This window comes from Salvelinus sp. IW2-2015, linkage group LG6.1 (assembly GCF_002910315.2).
Source record: "Salvelinus sp. IW2-2015 linkage group LG6.1, ASM291031v2, whole genome shotgun sequence".
Taxonomy (NCBI): Eukaryota; Metazoa; Chordata; class Actinopteri; order Salmoniformes; family Salmonidae; genus Salvelinus; species Salvelinus sp. IW2-2015.
This window is the reverse complement of record NC_036845.1, coordinates 29871326-29888550: the sequence shown is the minus strand read 5'-3', so window position 1 is coordinate 29888550 and position 17225 is coordinate 29871326. Positions and strand designations below refer to the sequence as shown.

General features: G+C 43.8%; 1 pseudogene; it reads right to left on the bottom strand.

Annotated features, from left to right (window-relative positions):
• LOC111964785 (short transient receptor potential channel 7-like) overlaps positions 1-17225 on the bottom strand; it is a 71793-nt pseudogene that overhangs the window by 10202 nt on the left and 44366 nt on the right.

Below are 17225 nucleotides of genomic sequence, written 5' to 3'. Positions count from 1 at the left end.
CTCGTTTTCTTTCCTTCTTTGCCCACTCATTCCCCTCTGACATTTCTCACATATTACCTCTACCTCCCTCTTCTACACCCCTCTTCTCTCTTTCTTGCTTACTTTCTATATATCTCTTGTTCTCTCGTACCTGGTATCTAGTGGGATGTTTGATGGGTTTTCTGAGAGTGGACTCCTCTCGTGGTCGACCGTGGGCCCTGTAGCGTTTGCCCTGCAACAAGACAACATGAGTTCATATATATATATATATATATATATATATATATATATATATATAGTAGGTTTTCACTCCAAACATAATCTAGCAAACCTGATTAAAATAATTAGCTGGTTGATAAGCTGAATCAGGTTAGTTACAACTGGGGTTGGAGTGAAAACCTACAGGAGGCTAGTTCTCTGCGAACGCAGATTGACATAAAAGTGTAGTCAACTTTGTTCTAAGAGCAAAAATCATCTGAACGGATTTGTTCTGCCCTAAACCAACCAATTGGTTTCTAAAAGATTCTCTGTTCAAACCTTCGCCATGCTTTCAAAAGTTGTGCATCTGTTAAACTCCGCCCATTGACCTTTTAGAAAACAATCGGATTTGTTCTGCCCTAAACCAGTCAGCTATTTCCTGCCCTTAGAACAAAGTTGACTACACTTTATGTCAGTCTGCTCCAGGAACAGGGATGGAGAGCTCTGGTCTAAATCCAGGTGCTGGTATTGGCAGGATCAACTAGTATTCAGTATGCAGGAACAACTAGTATTCAGTATGCAGGAACAACTAGTATTCAGTATGCAGGAACAACTAGAGAAGACAGGCGACCGACCTTGACTTAAGTTATATTTTGCTGATGCAGTGCATCAATAACATGAGTTATATATGAGGACGAGTTAGACACAACAACACAAAATGAGAAGCTAGAGAGGAGGTTAGAGAGCATGACAGCCATATGAGTCACTGCAAATCTAGGTAAAATCAAATCAAAGTTTATTGKTCGCATACACAGATTTGCAGATGTTGTCGCAGGGGAAGCAAAATGCTTGTGTTTCTAGCTCCAACAGTGCAGTAAAATGCTTGTGTTTCTAGCTCCAACAGTGCAGTAAAATGCTTGTGTTTCTAGCTCCAATAGTGCAGTAAAAGCTGGCAATACCTAATAATACAATACACACATAACCCCAAAATAAAAATTAAGAAATATCAGAACGAGCAATGTCAGAGTCCGGAATAAAAATATATAGTGTTCAAAACATTAGGAACACCTGCTCTTTCCCGACCAGGTGAATCCAGGTGAAAGCTATGATCCCTTATCGGTCACTTGCTAAATCCATTTCAATCAGTGTAGTTGAAAGGGAAGAAACTGGTTAAAGGATTTTTAAACCTTGAGACATGGATTGTGTATGTGTGCTATTCAGAGGGTGAATGGGCAAGAAGAATATTTAAGTGCCTTTGAACGGGGTATGGTAGTAGGTGCCAGGCGCACTGGTTTGAGTGTGTCAAGAACTGCAACGCTGCTGAGTTTTTCACACTCAACAGTTTCCCATGTGTATCATGAATGGTCCACCACCCAAAGGACATCCAGCTAACTTGACACAACTGCGGGAAGCATTGGCGTCAACATGGGCCAGCATTCCTGTGGAACGCTTTCGACACATTGTAGAGTCCATGCCCTGACGAATTGAGGCTGCTCTGATGGCAAAAGTGGGTGCAACGCAATATCAGGAAGGTGTTCCTAATGTTGTGTACACTCATACACTACCGTTCAAAAGTTTGGGGTCACTTAGAAATGTCCTTGTTTTTGAAAGAAAAGCACATTTCTTGTCCATTAAAACCACAGAATTCTGCAGCCATACACCATCGCATCTGGTTTGCRCTTAGTGAGACTATCATTTGTTGTTCAACAGGACAATGACCCCAAACACACTTCCAGGCTGTGTAAGGGCTATCTGACCAAGAAGGAGAGTGATGGAGTACTGCATCAATCACCCGACCTCAACCCAACTGAGATGGTTTGGGATGAGTTGGACTGCAGAGTGAAGGAAAAGCAGCCAACAAGTGCTCAGCATATGTGGGAACTCCTTCAAGACTGTTGGAAAATTCCTCATGAAGCTGGTTGAGAGAATGCCAAGAGTGTGCAAAGCTGTCATCAAGGCAAAGGGTGGCTACTTTGAAGAATCTAAAATATATTTTGTTCTGTTTAACCCTTTTTTGGTTACTACATGATTCCATATGTGTTATTTCATATTTTTGATGTCTACAGTATTATTCTACAATGTAGAAAATAGTAAAAAAAAAAAAAAAACTGTATATATAAATAGATACAAAATAATACTGTATAATATGTTATATTTATTTCTGTGCTGCAAACATGAGTCCTATTACCTTGGAATAATGTCTATTATGTCACTGGGTGTTGATGTATCTGCTCCCTGCTCTGCTAAATATCAATGACCTAGTTTTAATGTCCTCTTCAAGATTTACTTAGTGTCCTACGAGTCCTTATTTTCATTTTGGCAGGAGATACGCTCAAACGCACACACACACACACACACACGCACACACACACACACGGATATACACACACAGATCTGGGGCTCGTAAGGCTGCTAAGCTTGACATCATCAGTGGCATGGCAAAACAAGACATGGCACCAAACTGCAATGGGTCCTGAAAACCCTGACAGACACACAACCACTAACCTGTGCACTAGCACTACATACTAACACACACACAAACATACACACAAACACACACACGCTCAATAACAAACAGTTACAAACACAATGTGCACGACGTACACAAACTCTAAAAGTGAAGGAAGTTGCTGTATACATAAATATCTCTTTCAGCAAGAGAGAAACCGCCGCAGTTTGCTCCAACAAACTCACTTTACATTTATCACGTCTTCCTAAGGTGTAGTGTGTCTGCGTATCGATTGCTCACCTAATGCTCTGCTCAGTTGTGTTTCATAGCCAAGCCATCAGATCTCTGTCTACCCACAGAGGCAGTTCTATAAAACTGATCCTGCCTCTACAAACCAGGTTTAGCATTAGGAAGGAGCGGGCATATCCAACAGCTCCTCTAATACATCCTGAAGCCTTTGAAATACATCCAATAGTCTCCACAACACATCCACCACCAAAATAACCCAAGCGGCTTTTGCAACAGCTTTGGCAAAACATTGTGCAGTGCCATTTAGATTTGGCACCATCCCTCCCTGGATGTTAAGCTATGCTTTGGCAAGACCGATTTTTAAAAATATWTWTTTWTTTATTTCACCTTTATTTAACCAGGTAGGCCAGTTGAGAACAAGTTCTCATTTACAACTGCGACCTGGCCAAGATARAGCAAAGCAGTGCGGCACAAACACAGAGTTACACATGGGATGAACAAACGCATAGTCAATAACACAATAGAAAAGCCTATATACAGTGTGTGCAAATGTAGTAAGATTTACCAAGGATCTGCTCAGCACCATTCACAGCAAATTCTCACCTGGTATTCCAATAAGCTAAACAAACAAAATACATTTAAAATTGTATTTTAAAAATGTTCTTAACTTATTACATTGGAAATAGCTTTGTATAAGATCAAACACTTACTAGCATCTACAGTATGTATTGATACAATTAGGGTTTGACCTTTGCCCTCTCCCCTCTGACCTTGAGTCGTGAGTTAAGCATGCCCATCTCTAGCTCGTTGTCGTGGCGACGCCCCTTGGCCTTGCAGAGGTGAACGATGCAGGCCTTGGTGCGGAGGACCAGGTAGTACCAGGATTTGGGAGAAGGCACCATGTTGAAAGGAGCGGGCAGAGTGCGACCCTCGTCAAAGTAGGACATCCACAGCTTGGCACGGGCAAACTTCCACTCTACATCTGCATCTGTCTGGAGGGGACACACACACATGGACATACGGACACAAACAAATAAATTAATGCGCACACCGCACACCGCACACATAAACACACACATTGGTACAGTCATGTGGGATTAACAATATTTCACACGGAATATTTGTTTCTTTCACTAAACATTATCATACCACGACCATTGTTATATGGTTATAAATGTAAGATTGGATAATTCCTAATGAATGAGTTATTAATAGGACTGACCTCTATATGAATGAGTTATTAATATAACTGACCTCTATATGAATGAGTTATTAATAGGACTGCCCCCTATATGAATGAGTTATTAATAGGACTGACCTCTATATGAATCAGTTACTAATATAACTGACCTCTATATGAATGAGTTATTAATAGGACTGACCACTATATTAATTAATTATTAATAGAGCTGACCTCTATATTAATTAATTATTAATAGAGCTGACCTCCATATGAATGAGTTATTAATAGAACTGACCTCTTTATGAATGTGTTATTAATAGGGCTGCCCTCTATATGAATTAGTTATTAATAGGACTGCCCTCTATATGAATGAGTTATTAATAGGACTGACCTTTATATGAATGACTTATTAATAGGACTGACCTTTATATGAATGACTTATTAATAGGGCTGACCTCTATATGAATGAGTTATTAATAGGACTGACCNTTATATGAATGACTTATTAATAGGACTGACCTTTATATGAATGACTTATTAATAGGGCTGACCTCTATATGAATGAGTTATTAATAGGACTGACCTCTCTGTGAATGAGTTATTAATAGGACAGACCTTTATATGAATGCGTTATTAATAGGACTGGCCTCTATATGAATGAGTTATTAATAGGACTGACCTCTTTATGAATGAGTTATTAATAGGACTGACCTCTTGTCATGCCCTGATCTGTTTCAGCTGTCCTTGTGCTTGTCTCCACCCCCCAGGTGTCGCCCATCTTCCCCACTCCTGTGTATTTCTACCTTTGTTTTCTGTCTGTCTGTGCCAGTTCGTCTTGTTTGTCAAGTAAACCAGCGTTTTGTCACATTGCGGGAGCAAGTCCGTGGGCAATCTACCAGGCAGCCTACCACGACGGTAACCTCCCAGCCCCTCAGCAACCCGGCTGGTAGCAGCGCCTTCACCCCGGTTTCCCGGGAACCCCGCTTACCTCCCCTGGAGCGTTTGATGGAGAGTCGGTCACCTGTCGGGCGTTTCTCGCTCAGTGTACCCTCATCATGGAGCTGCAGCCCTCCTCCTTCCCCTCGGTCTGCTCTAAGATAGCGTACCTCATCACGCTGCTGTCCAGGAGGGCCCTCGCCTGGGCTACGGCCATTTGGGAACAACAGTCGGCCGAAATGCTTCAGTCTGGAGGGTTTCGTGGCGGATGTGAAAAAAGCTTGAGGCTCCGGTGTCCGGGAGAGAGGCTGCCTGGATGTTACTCCAGCTTTGACAGAATTCCATCAGTGTGGCAGACTATGCGATGGATTTCCGAACGCTAGCAGCGGAAGGTGCCTGGAACCCGGAAGCGCTGTTCGACATGTTCCTGCACGGATTATGGGAGGAAGTAAAGAACAAACTTGAGGCCCGGGAACTACCGACGGATCCCGATTCACTCATCGCCTTAACCATCCGGATCGCTGGACAGCTACGGGAACATAGGAGGGAGAAGAGGTCTGATTGCGGTCCCAAACGCTCACTCAAGGATCCCACCTTGCATCTGACAAACTCCGGATGTCCCCGAGGGGATTCGAGCTTACCCGAGTTCCTCCAAGAGCCTCCCGAAGACTGCCGAATTTACCTCTTCCCGAGCCGATGCAGCTCGGCAGGGCTAGGCTGTCTACAGCCGAATGTGTACGCAGACTTAACACCCAGAGCTGTCTCTATTGCGGTACAGCCGGTCATTATGTGTTTACCTGTCCCATCAAGAGACCTAGCTCATTTGTAGGAATGAGTACTCTGGGTGGGTCTTAAGGACAATTTTGCTTCTCCCCTTACTCGCCCCCTTCTCCATGCCACCCTGCTGTGGGGGGACCAGTCCAAGTCTCTCCAGATACTCATCGACGCAGGGGCCGATATGAGTCTTATGGACGTTACCCTGACGTCCGAGCTGGGCATCCCCACTTAACCTCTCTCCATCCTCATGGATGTTAGATCGCTGGACGAGCGCTCTATAGGCCGGGTCACCCACCATACCACACCCATCAACCTACGAGTGTCGGGGAACCACAGCGAGACGATCCAATTCCTGCTAAATGAGTCTCCGCAGGTTCCCTGTGGTATTGGGATTCTCTTGGCTCCAGCGACACAATCCCTCGATTGACTGGTCTACTGGTGCCATCGGGGGCTGGAGCCCGTTCTGCCACACTCATTGCCTGAAGTCTGCTCTGCCTGCCCCAGCACGTCTTCCTGGGGGCTTGGAAATTGCCCAGACCTCTCCACCAGCCCCGTGGAGTACCAGGACCTCCGGGAGGGGTTCAGTAAGGCCCGGACCACTTCGCTTCAACAGCACCGATCGGTATCCAAGAAGGTCAAGCCAGATGCGCTGCCACGCCGCTATAGCCCCGCGGCTACACCCCCTGAAGCCGAAACCTTTCACCCCCGCTCCAAGATCATTAGCCCCTCTGCTGTTCGTCCTCTGTTGCCCTGTACCCTCCATGTACTTCCTACCTTTCCTGTGTCTAGAATTAAAACCATGTCTCACAGCCCTTTGTCTCCTGTTCTAAACATTGTTACTTCAACAGTCTGCATTTGGCTCTTACCGGAAACCTCACATCTCTAAATTAATGAGTTATTAATAGGACTGACCTCTATATGAATGAGTTATTAATAGAACTGACCTCTATATGAATGAGTTATTAATAGAACTGACCTCTATATGAATGAGTTATTAATAGGACTGCCCTCTTTATGAATGAGTTATTAATAGGACTGCCCTCTATATGAATGAGTTATTAATAGGACTGCCCTCTATATGAAGGAGTTATTAATAGGACTGATCTCTTTATGAAGGAGTTATTAATAGGACTGATCTCTTTATGAATGAGTTATTAATAGGACTGCCCTCTACATGAATGAGTTATTAATGGGACTGCCCTCTTTATGAATGAGTTACTAATGGGACTGCCCTCTACATGAATGAGTTATTAATGGGACTGACCTCTATATGAATGAGTAATTAATAGGACTGACCTCTATCTCTTGGTAGGAGCTATTGATCATAGCGATGAGCATGTTGAGTAGAACCACCACCATAGTGACGTTATAGACCCCGAACAGCACATAACCAATATTCTCTATGAACTTATGGTCATACTTCAGGACAACGGAGATCACCTCCGACAGACCGAAGATGGACCAGAACAGGGTCTTAAAGCTCTCCTCCACCCTGGGGAAACACACACGGATGCACACGCAAGCATGAGTCTGTAAACCAGAGTATAGTGTTCCTTTAGTTTATGAGCTGGCACTGATGAAATAGCTGATGAGTCATGTCCAATTCCAACACATTCTCCCCCACCAGGAAAGCTCAATTGAAGAGGCAAAGCCAGTTCCCCTGTTCCACTTTGGAACAGACCAGGGCTTTTGTCTGTGATTTGGTTGTGCACAGAACGGAAAAGGTTGGAAACGTCTGATCCAGTCCAGTCCAGTCCAGTCGGTTCTGCTTTTAGTCTCAGTGCACATGGCCTGATCCGCTGCGCCCTCGTTTCGTTTCACAGGAACAGGTTGGTCGAATGAGGTGACATTGCTCTAGCTAGCGCTGTCAGACACCCAAGCTCAGAGGGGGTTTGGAGTGAGCTAAACATACACTCTGCCTAAAAAACACAGACATTTGGACGCAATCCTGTCAATAAACATTCAATGAGTGGCAGAGGGAGGGGTGAAGGGGAGGAGAGATGTCGACTACAGGCCTGTGTGTGCACTTCAATAAACCTCTCCTCTGTCAGCGCTTAGAGCCACACACACTTCATCTTTCTAGGAAGAGTGGAAAACACTGCTCTCTCTCTCTCTCATATATATATATATATATATATATATATATATATATATATATATATATATATATATAGTAACTTATTAAAACAACTAACAATATGTCATCTGTCAGCTCGATGTGCTGCAAGGCCCAGTGTGTACAGTATATGCATGTGGTACCATGGCTGAATAAACCTGAATTCTCTCTCTATTGGACAATGTTCTCACGTGGAACGGTATTCAGATCCCCATATGATAGTCCATCCACTGATCCTTGCTGATGTTTATTGATTTCCCTTTCCTCTGACCTGGGGCTCACGTGACAAACTAATGTCAATATGCAAGACTCTTTACATGTATTTAGAAATGAATTGACATGTTATGAGGCAGGGTAAAAGGATAGATTTCTAAAAGAAGCTTATGACATACACGGACATCCCCACTTGTCTGCAGAGATACAGTTGTCCTTTCTATATGTAAACAATTCTACCAGTCGCCGGCTACCACTACCCCTCCTATTCACACAGAGAGCAGACCCGCGGATATTGACGTCGGGTGCTGACCCGTCATTAAACACTTCTGTCGAGTTCCCTAACAGCTGGTCACAGCAGGTGCCTTCAGAGACACAGTAAGCCTTAACCCCCAGGAGAGCACCTCACTGACAGGAGAGAGGGAGGCAGTACAAGGCACCACACACCCTCCCTACGAGGGAGAATGGCGGTGACTCACCTCTAGTCTGTGTGTGTAATCCAAACCCAATTACTGCACATCCACTTCCACAGGAGACTCATATGAAAACACAGTAGGTCTCTCTCTCTCTCTCTCGCTCTCTCTAACTTTCTTGTCCATTGTTCCTTTTCTCGATCTTTTCTTCAGTGCCACGCTCTCCCTTCCTTCTCCTCTGTCTCTCTCTGTAACTATATTTCTCTTTATCGCTCTCTCTCTCTCTCTCTCTATAATCAGGGAAATCAATGCTGCAGATCAGTAAATTAGCGACTTCAATCTTTTTTCTCTCAATATTCTCTCGCTCTAGCTCATTATTCCGATATTAAAATCCTCTCCCTCCCTCTCTATCCCTCCCTTATAGCACTTATATATGAACTTCCCTCCCTCCTTTCCTCCCTCACCGTCTCCCTCGCTCCATCTATCAGTGCTATCTCTCAGGATAGTGGTGCAGACAGACAGACATCTTTAAGTATTAAACTCACATCAACTTTCCTCGATCGTGCCGCTGAGCCGTATCCATGGTGACAGACGGGTAGCACCTCTGGTCTTAATCAATGTGATTTGTTTGAGTGTGTGTATGTGTGGTGTGTGTGTGTCTTCTCTGGTCATATGTATTGAATAGGGAATTGAACAGTGCGAGGCAAGCAATTAGGAGCTTTATGACAACACGAGTGTCCATCACGCTCTATCAATTCTCTCTCTCTCTCTCTCGGCACATCCCGACTTGCATATCCACAGGAAATAAAAGGTAAGAGATCATCCGTTCACCTACTCTGCATCTCACAAAGACACGGCGGTTGGACTCATCAGACCAAAGGACAGATTTCCACCGGTGTAATGTTCATTGCTCGTGTTTTTTGGCCAAGCAAGTCTCTTCTTCTTATTGGTGTCCTTTAGTTGTGGTTTCTTTGCAGCAATTCGACCATGAAGGCCTGATTCACACAGTCTCCTCTGAACAGTTGATGTTGAGATGTGTCTGTTACTTGAACTCTGTGAAGCATTTATTTGGGCTGCAGTCTGAGGTGCAGTTAACTCTAATGAACTTATCCTTTGCAGCAGAGGTAACTCTGGGTCTTCCTTTCCTGTGGCGGTCCTCATAAGAGCCAGTTTCATCATAGTGCTTGATGGTTTTTGCAACTGCACTTGAAGAAACTTTAAAAGTTCTTGAAATTACTGACCTTCATGTCTTAAAGTAATGATGGGCTGTATTTTCTCTTTGCTTATTTGAGCTGTTCTTGACCTAATATGGACTTGGTATTTTACCAAATAGGGCTATCTTCTGTATATCACAACACAACTGATTGGCTCAAACGCATTAAGAAGGAAAGAAATTCCCAAAATTAACTTTTAACAAGGCACACCTGTTAAGTGAATGCATTCCAGGTGACTACCTCATGAAGCTGGTTGAGAGAATGCCAAGAGTGTGTAAAGCTATTATCAAGGCAAATGATGGCTACTTTGAAGAATCTCAAATATAAACTTTTTTCCTTACTACATGATTCCATATGTATTATTTCATAGTTTTGAGGTCTTCACTATTGTTCTACGATGTAGAAAATAGTAAAAACAAAGAAAAAACCTGGAATGAGTAGGCGTGTGCAAACTTTTAACTGGTACTGTGTTTATGTTCCTTTCCCCCCCCCACGCTAAACTGGCATGGCATACCACCAGGCCTATTTAACTCTCCCTCTCATACCCCTCTCTCTATCAGTCTCATCCACATCCTCATCTCTCTCTCTCTCTCTCTCTCTCTCTCTCCACTCTTCACTCTTCCTCTCTCACAAAACATAACATCTCACTCTCTGGTTTTGCCCTCTCCCTCCTTCGCAGCTTGTTTGTGTGTCTTCTTCAGCTTATCCCTCTGATTCTCTCTCTCTCCTGTCTGTGCCAGTGGCCTGTTTCCCTTATTGTGCCCACACAAACAGGCCAGCCAAGAATCCTCCTCTGCTTCTCTCCTTCCCCCCTCTCTTCACTCCATACTCATTCCTCCTTTCCTCTTGCTTTTATCTCATTTGTTTATCTTCCTACTCTCTGTTGAATTTGCCCTCCTCTCTCCTTTACTCTCTCAGACGCTCTTTCTTTTCCTCAAATAGACGCCGTCCTCCCTCTATCTTCTACTTCCGGAACCCCCCCCCCCCCCCSCCCCCYYCCTGTATCKCTCCATTACTCTCCCCTCGTCTGGCAGTCAGGTCTGTACAGCAGTGTACTCATGCATGGCTGACTAGAACATAGAGACAGGCCTACTGCTTCTCCAGAGGTGCCTAGCTGAGAATCCTAATAACCTGCCGTGTGTGTGTCTGTGTGTGTGTGTGTCAGTCAGTGTGTTGGGTTCTGGAGGCAGCAATAGTAGCCATTAGGGCATACAGTCTTCATTAGGCCTACTCCAGCTGTACCTTCACTGCCTGAACCCTCCAGCCATCCTCCAAAGAACCCCCTTCACCCTCTCCACAGCCCCCACTCAGAGTGCTTCCTCCTGGGGTATCATTATCACCACCACCTGCCTCCCTGAATCAGCACCGGAGCCATCAAACTTGCACTCACTACCATCCTCCATCAAAAGCTGCCCTGTCTGTTATACTCAAGAACACAGAGAGATAGCAGATACACGCACGTACGTACACACACACACATATGTCTAAACCAACTGTTCTGAAGCATCATGCAAATTCGACCAACTTCCAATTACCCTCTGGACTTCCCCCTATCCTGCCAACTCACCACACCTGAAATCACTCTGCTCATCAACATTCCGCTCCCATTCCTCTGGTATAAAGCAGCTTGTGTTTTCCTTAGTGTTTGGTGACATAGGGCGGCCCAAGTGTTTTCCCTTTCCTGTCCATGGCTGAGTTTAGACAGGCAGCCTAATTCTGATTATTTTTCCCAAAAATATCAGAATTGGGCTGCCTGTCTAAACGCAGCCCATGTCGTGCGTACCTGAGTTTAAGTAAGTGCCTTTTCATATGTTTGGAGATTGTATAATGATAACTTCCTAGCCTGTATATATAGACATACACACATATATATACAGTACTAGTCAACATTTTGGACACACCTACTCATTCCCGTTTTTTTAAATTTTATTTACTATTTTCTACATTATAGAATAATAGTGAAGACATCAAAACTATGAAATAACACGTATGGAATCACGTAGTAACCAGAAAAGTGTTAAACAAATCCAAATATATTTTATATTTGAGATTATTCAAAGTAGCCACCCTTTGCCTTGATGACAGCTTTGTACACTCTTGGCATTCTCTCATGCAAAGCATCCCTAAAGATCCACTATACCACCACCATGCTTAACCGTTGGTACAAGGTTCTTACCGTGGAATGCAGTGTTTGGTTTTCACCAGGCATAAATGGGACCCATGTCATCCAAAAAGTTATACATTTGACTCATCTGTCCATGGAACATTCTTCCAAGAGTCTTGATGATCATCCAGGTGCTTCCAGGTGCTTTTTGGCAAACTTGAATCAACTTTTGATGAGATGGGTCCCATTATGTCTGGCGAAAACCAAACACTGTATTCCACCTCACACCAACGGTTAAGCATGGTGGTGGTAGTGTGATGGTTTGGGGAATTCTTTAGTTACCAGTGATGTCCTTTGTTCCTGTGTGTTATAGGACATTCTCCTATTAGTTAAGACACTTCGTACGTATGCTAATATACCTTCTCTTTTGTATCCTCCAGAACCACAACATCCTTTCACACAACCTTAGCTACCGGGCTGAAGATCCATTCAATATCTCAATCCCCCCCCCTCCCCTCCCCTCGGGCCCCACGGGCTCTTGTGTCCTTGTGCTGGGCCTTTGTTAGTTAGTTAACAAATGAATACCCTGCACTGGAAACCTTGTCCTCAACCAACATTCCTGTATCCTGACCTGCAATATCACTCCTCAACCTAGCCTAACCTAGTCCAACCCACTCCTTTTCTTTACCAGGTTAACGATTGATGTATATTCCACCTGGAAAACATTACTTCTGTTATTGTCTTTTACTGATGGAGTCAGAATTGGAGTCATAATGACCCCTTGTGGTGCCAGTAAGAACTTGCCAACGGTAGAATTCATTCAGAACAGCTCACTGGTTGATATGAATTCAATTGGAATGATATATCAGCTGGAATCCTCAAAACTGACATCAGAATCAAATCCCAATTGCGTTTCAAGGTAAAGTCAACACAGGCTGCGTTTAGATTGGTCTTCTGACCAATTAGATCAGCTCCAAAAACAGAGCTGATGTTAAAAGATCTGATGTGATTGGTCAAAAAGACCAATTAGTGGGGGGAAAAAAGTTCAGTGTGCTGTGTGAACGCAGCCCTTGAGGGTACTACTCAGGTCTTAGAGGCCAAGACAGAGCCCTAAAACTGAATATCCGCTGTAGGTAGTAGAAGTGATGAGTCCGACGTTTGTACCGGTACCGCCTCAGCAGACTGGTGGTTCTATGTGATCAGCCAAGCAGAACCCATCCCAGACTCCACCGTTCTCTGTGGTTCTACTTCACTACACACAGATGGAACAGAGGAGTTCTCTAACTCATAGAAAATGACTGACCGACTGACAGACTGACGGACGGACGGACGGACGGGCTGGACCCAAAATCCATTAGCAAAGTGGCTGAGATGATTGAGTGGAAAGTTTCAGTTTCAGAAAGAGTGATAGAATGATCAAATGATAATGTGTCTCTAGTCTAAAGTGGTAAAAGAACATTCTGAGAGGAGAGGAGGGAAGAGGACTGTGTCTGAACGAGTGTGCGTCTTCTTTCTCCGAGATAAATATTGACAAATGGTTCCTGAACGTGCCACAGGATAAGGATCGATGACATCACTTTGCGACGTTGCTAAAATCAACAGGCGGACAATAAATGGAAGTGAATGTGCCTGTCACGATTGATGTGAAAGGACCAACAGGTTCCAGAAAACATCATAGGGGATTTCCACTGATAAACTGGACAGAGATGTAGCCAGACACTACTTCCACCGGTCCTTTCAGAAGAGAGCTTTGAAAGAAATGTAACCTTGTGGGATTCCACCAGTATCTTTCCTAAATAACGTCACTTGACCCCCCCTCCCCCAAGAAAACATGGGTTTCCCTCATCTCACTAATCTTCCATTTGTGTGTGTTTCAGTGTGTATGTTTGTGTACAGGATGTGTATTGTATTTTCTCACTCACGTGGTGAAGGCAGGGTTATACTTGGCTCCTAGGTAATAAGAGTAGAGGTTGAACATGCCGATCATGAASGCCACGAACACCATGATGAAGATCACCATGAACTTGAAGATGTCCTTCACCGTCCGGCCCAGGGAGATCTGGAGGGGGCCGAAGCTCTCGTTGGCTGGCAGGATGTAGGCGATACGGGAGAAACTCAGCACCACGGCAATGGCATACAGACCCTCTGAGATGATCTGGGGGTCCGATGGACGCCACTTATTCCTGGCTGAGACAAACCGTAGGGAGAGAATATGAAAGAGAGAAGAGTGTGTTGAAAAGAGAGGAGTAGACTAAAAAAGAAAGCAGCCAGGTCACCCATGATACGTCAGTATTTGACGTCCATCCATGTCTGAGGACGTCGGGAGGTGACGTGAAAACCGGCCACAAGGGGCAACATTGTGCGCTGCTAGGGTGTTGTGGGCAGGGATGGCAGATAATTGTAAGCACCTGCCTCTGATTCCAAAGGTCGCAAGTTCAAATCCAGCGATAGAATGTTGTTTTTGAGATTTTTGTTTTAAGCCTGTCCCATACCTTAACCTTTACCTTAACAATTCAGAGTTAATGCCTAACATTAAAGTGGAACAGACAGCATTTTAGCAACATGAAATCTGCTCATATACACCCGGTTTGATGTAGCAAAACTTGAAATGTTGATTTTTTACATTGGATAAAAGTAGACACACAGAGCTAGAAAATGGTATGTCACACACAACAGTTGAGGAACAATGGGAAGGTAATTCTGCTTTGAAAGTTGATAAACTTGTAACCTAACTTTTGAGAAAATGGCCTTTGAATGTTATAGTACACCTACAGGAGACCTCTTCTTTGCCTACATCCAGTCAGCATCGTTCACACCCTCTTAAGCTTTAGCCCCACCCATCTCGTTAAGGAGCGTTCAGAGCGCAYACTGGACGTTCTGGTCGAGGAGTAGGGTTGATCCAAGCATTCTGTCTTAACAACAGCAGTCAAGCACCCAAGCTAACTAGCTAACGTTGGCTAGCCTGCTAACTACTTCCAGACACAAATGAGAGAACAGCTCACTCTGACCATTTTACTCGCCCTAGCAGAGCTGGTTAGGCTGTTTTTATGTTGGTGACTGCAACTGTGCTGCTGGCAACAATTTAATTATGCTGTTTTGCCAACATTGACTGACACTGGCCATATTCAATGGGTGTTGAGCGTTGAATAGTTATTCTGTGCTCAACAGTGAAGAGGCGACTCCGGGATGCTGGCCTTCTAGGCAGAGTTCCTCTGTCCAGTGTCTGTGTTCTTTTGCCCATCATAATCTTTTATTTTTATTGGCCAGTCTGAGATATGGCTTTTTCTTTGCAACTCTGCCTAGAAAGCCAGAATCCAAGAGTCGCCTCTTCACTGTTGACGTTGAGCCTGGTGTTTTGCCGGAACTATTTAATGAAGCTGCCAGTTGAGGACTTGTGAGGCATCTGTTTCTCAAACTAGACATTCTAATGTACTTGTCCTCTTGCTGTTGTGCACCGGGGCCTCCCACTCCTCTTTCTATTCTGGTTAGAGACAGTTTGCGCTGTTCTGTGAAGGGAGTAGTAAACACCGTTGTATGAGATCTTCAGTTTCTATGTAATAGCCTTCATTTCTCAGAACAAGAATAGACTGACAAGTTTCAGAAGAAAGTTCTTTGTTTCTGGCCATTTTGAGCCTATAATCGAACCCACAAATGCTGATGCTCCAGATACTCAACTAGTCTACAGAAGGCCAGTTTTATTGCTTCTTTAAATCAGCATAACAGTTTTCAGCTGTACTAACATAATTGCAGAAGGGTTTTCTAATGATCAATTAGCCTTTTAAAATGATGAACTTGGATTAGCTAACACAACGTGCCATTGGAACACAAGAGTGATGGCTGCTGATAATGGGCCTATGTACTATGTAGATATTCCATAAAAAATCTGCCATTTCCAGCTACAATAGTAATTTACAACATTAAGTCTACACTGTATTTCTGATAAATTTGATGTATTTCTGATCAATTTGATGTTATTATAATGGACAAAAAATTTCTACCAAAAACAAGGCAATCTCTAAGTGACCCAAACTTTTGAACGCTAGTGTAACGTTTATAATTTTTTTTAAAAGTACCCCTTTTTTCGTGATTAACGACTTGTCTCATCATTGCAACTCCCCAACGGGCTCAGGAGAGGCGAAGGTCGAGTCATGCGTCCTCCGAAATTTGACCCGCCAAACCGCTCTTCTTAACACCCACTCGCTTAACCCGGAAGACAGCTGCACCAATGTGTCGAAAGGAAACACTGTTCAACTGATGATGGAAGTCAGCCTGCAGGCGCCCGGCCCGCCACAAGGAGTCGCTAGAGCGTGATGAGCCAAGTAAAGCCCCCCGGCTAAAACCTCCCGATGCTGGGCCAATTGTGCGCTGCCCTATGGGACTCCCGGTCACGGCCGGTAATGACAGCCTGGGATCTAACCCGAGGCTGTAGTGACGCCGCAACACTGCGATGCAGTGCCTTAGACCGCTGCGCCACTCGGCAGAAAATATAACCTATTTTTAAAACCTCTTATGAAGTTGGTTTTGTAGCATAAACTGGGAATTTGATATTTTTGACTGATATTTGATTGTACGTTTGTTTCATATCTGCAAAGTAGGTAAAACGCTGTCAATTCCACTTTAAGATTTCGGGAATTAATGCCTAAACTTAAACATTTGGAGTTAATGCTTAAAGGTAACCTTAAAAACAGTTCGTAATTTAAAGTTTGAGAAACATGGATGAACATCTAATTCTGGCGTGAGACTGTGAGAGCTAGTTGAAAGAAAGATTTGAAACAGAGAAAGAAGAGAAACACAGTTTGTTTCCCAGTGGTGTGTACTGTATATGAACTGGGACTATCTGAAAGGACAAAAGGAAGCAGCGCTGAGCTTCGTCTTCTCATTAGTAGTTGTTTGATGATAGGGGGAGCGTAAACTCTTAAGTGAATATTGGACAACTTGGAGTGACAGCGTAGTGCAATACAAAGGCTAGGTGTGACACTTAGAAATCAAAACTGGATGGTATTTAGAGATAGATGGGAGGGGTTGAGTGGAGCTGAAGGGTGGGATGAAAAATAACAAGATATATATACTGTATCCGTTAAAATGTGCATTCGGAAAGTATTCAGACCCCTTACTTTTTCCACATTTTGTGACGTTACAGCCTTATTCTAAAATKGATTAAATAATGTTTTCCCCCTTATCAATCTACACACAATACCCTATAATTACAAAGCAAAAAACAGGTTTAGACATTTTTWWAAATAAAACACAAAAATATCACATTTACATAAGTATTCAGACCCTTTACTCAGTACTTTGTTGAAGCACATTTGGCAGCGATTACAGGCTTAGGTATGAAGCTACAAGCTTGGCACACCTGTATTTGGGAAGTTTCTCCCATTGTTCTCTGCAGAT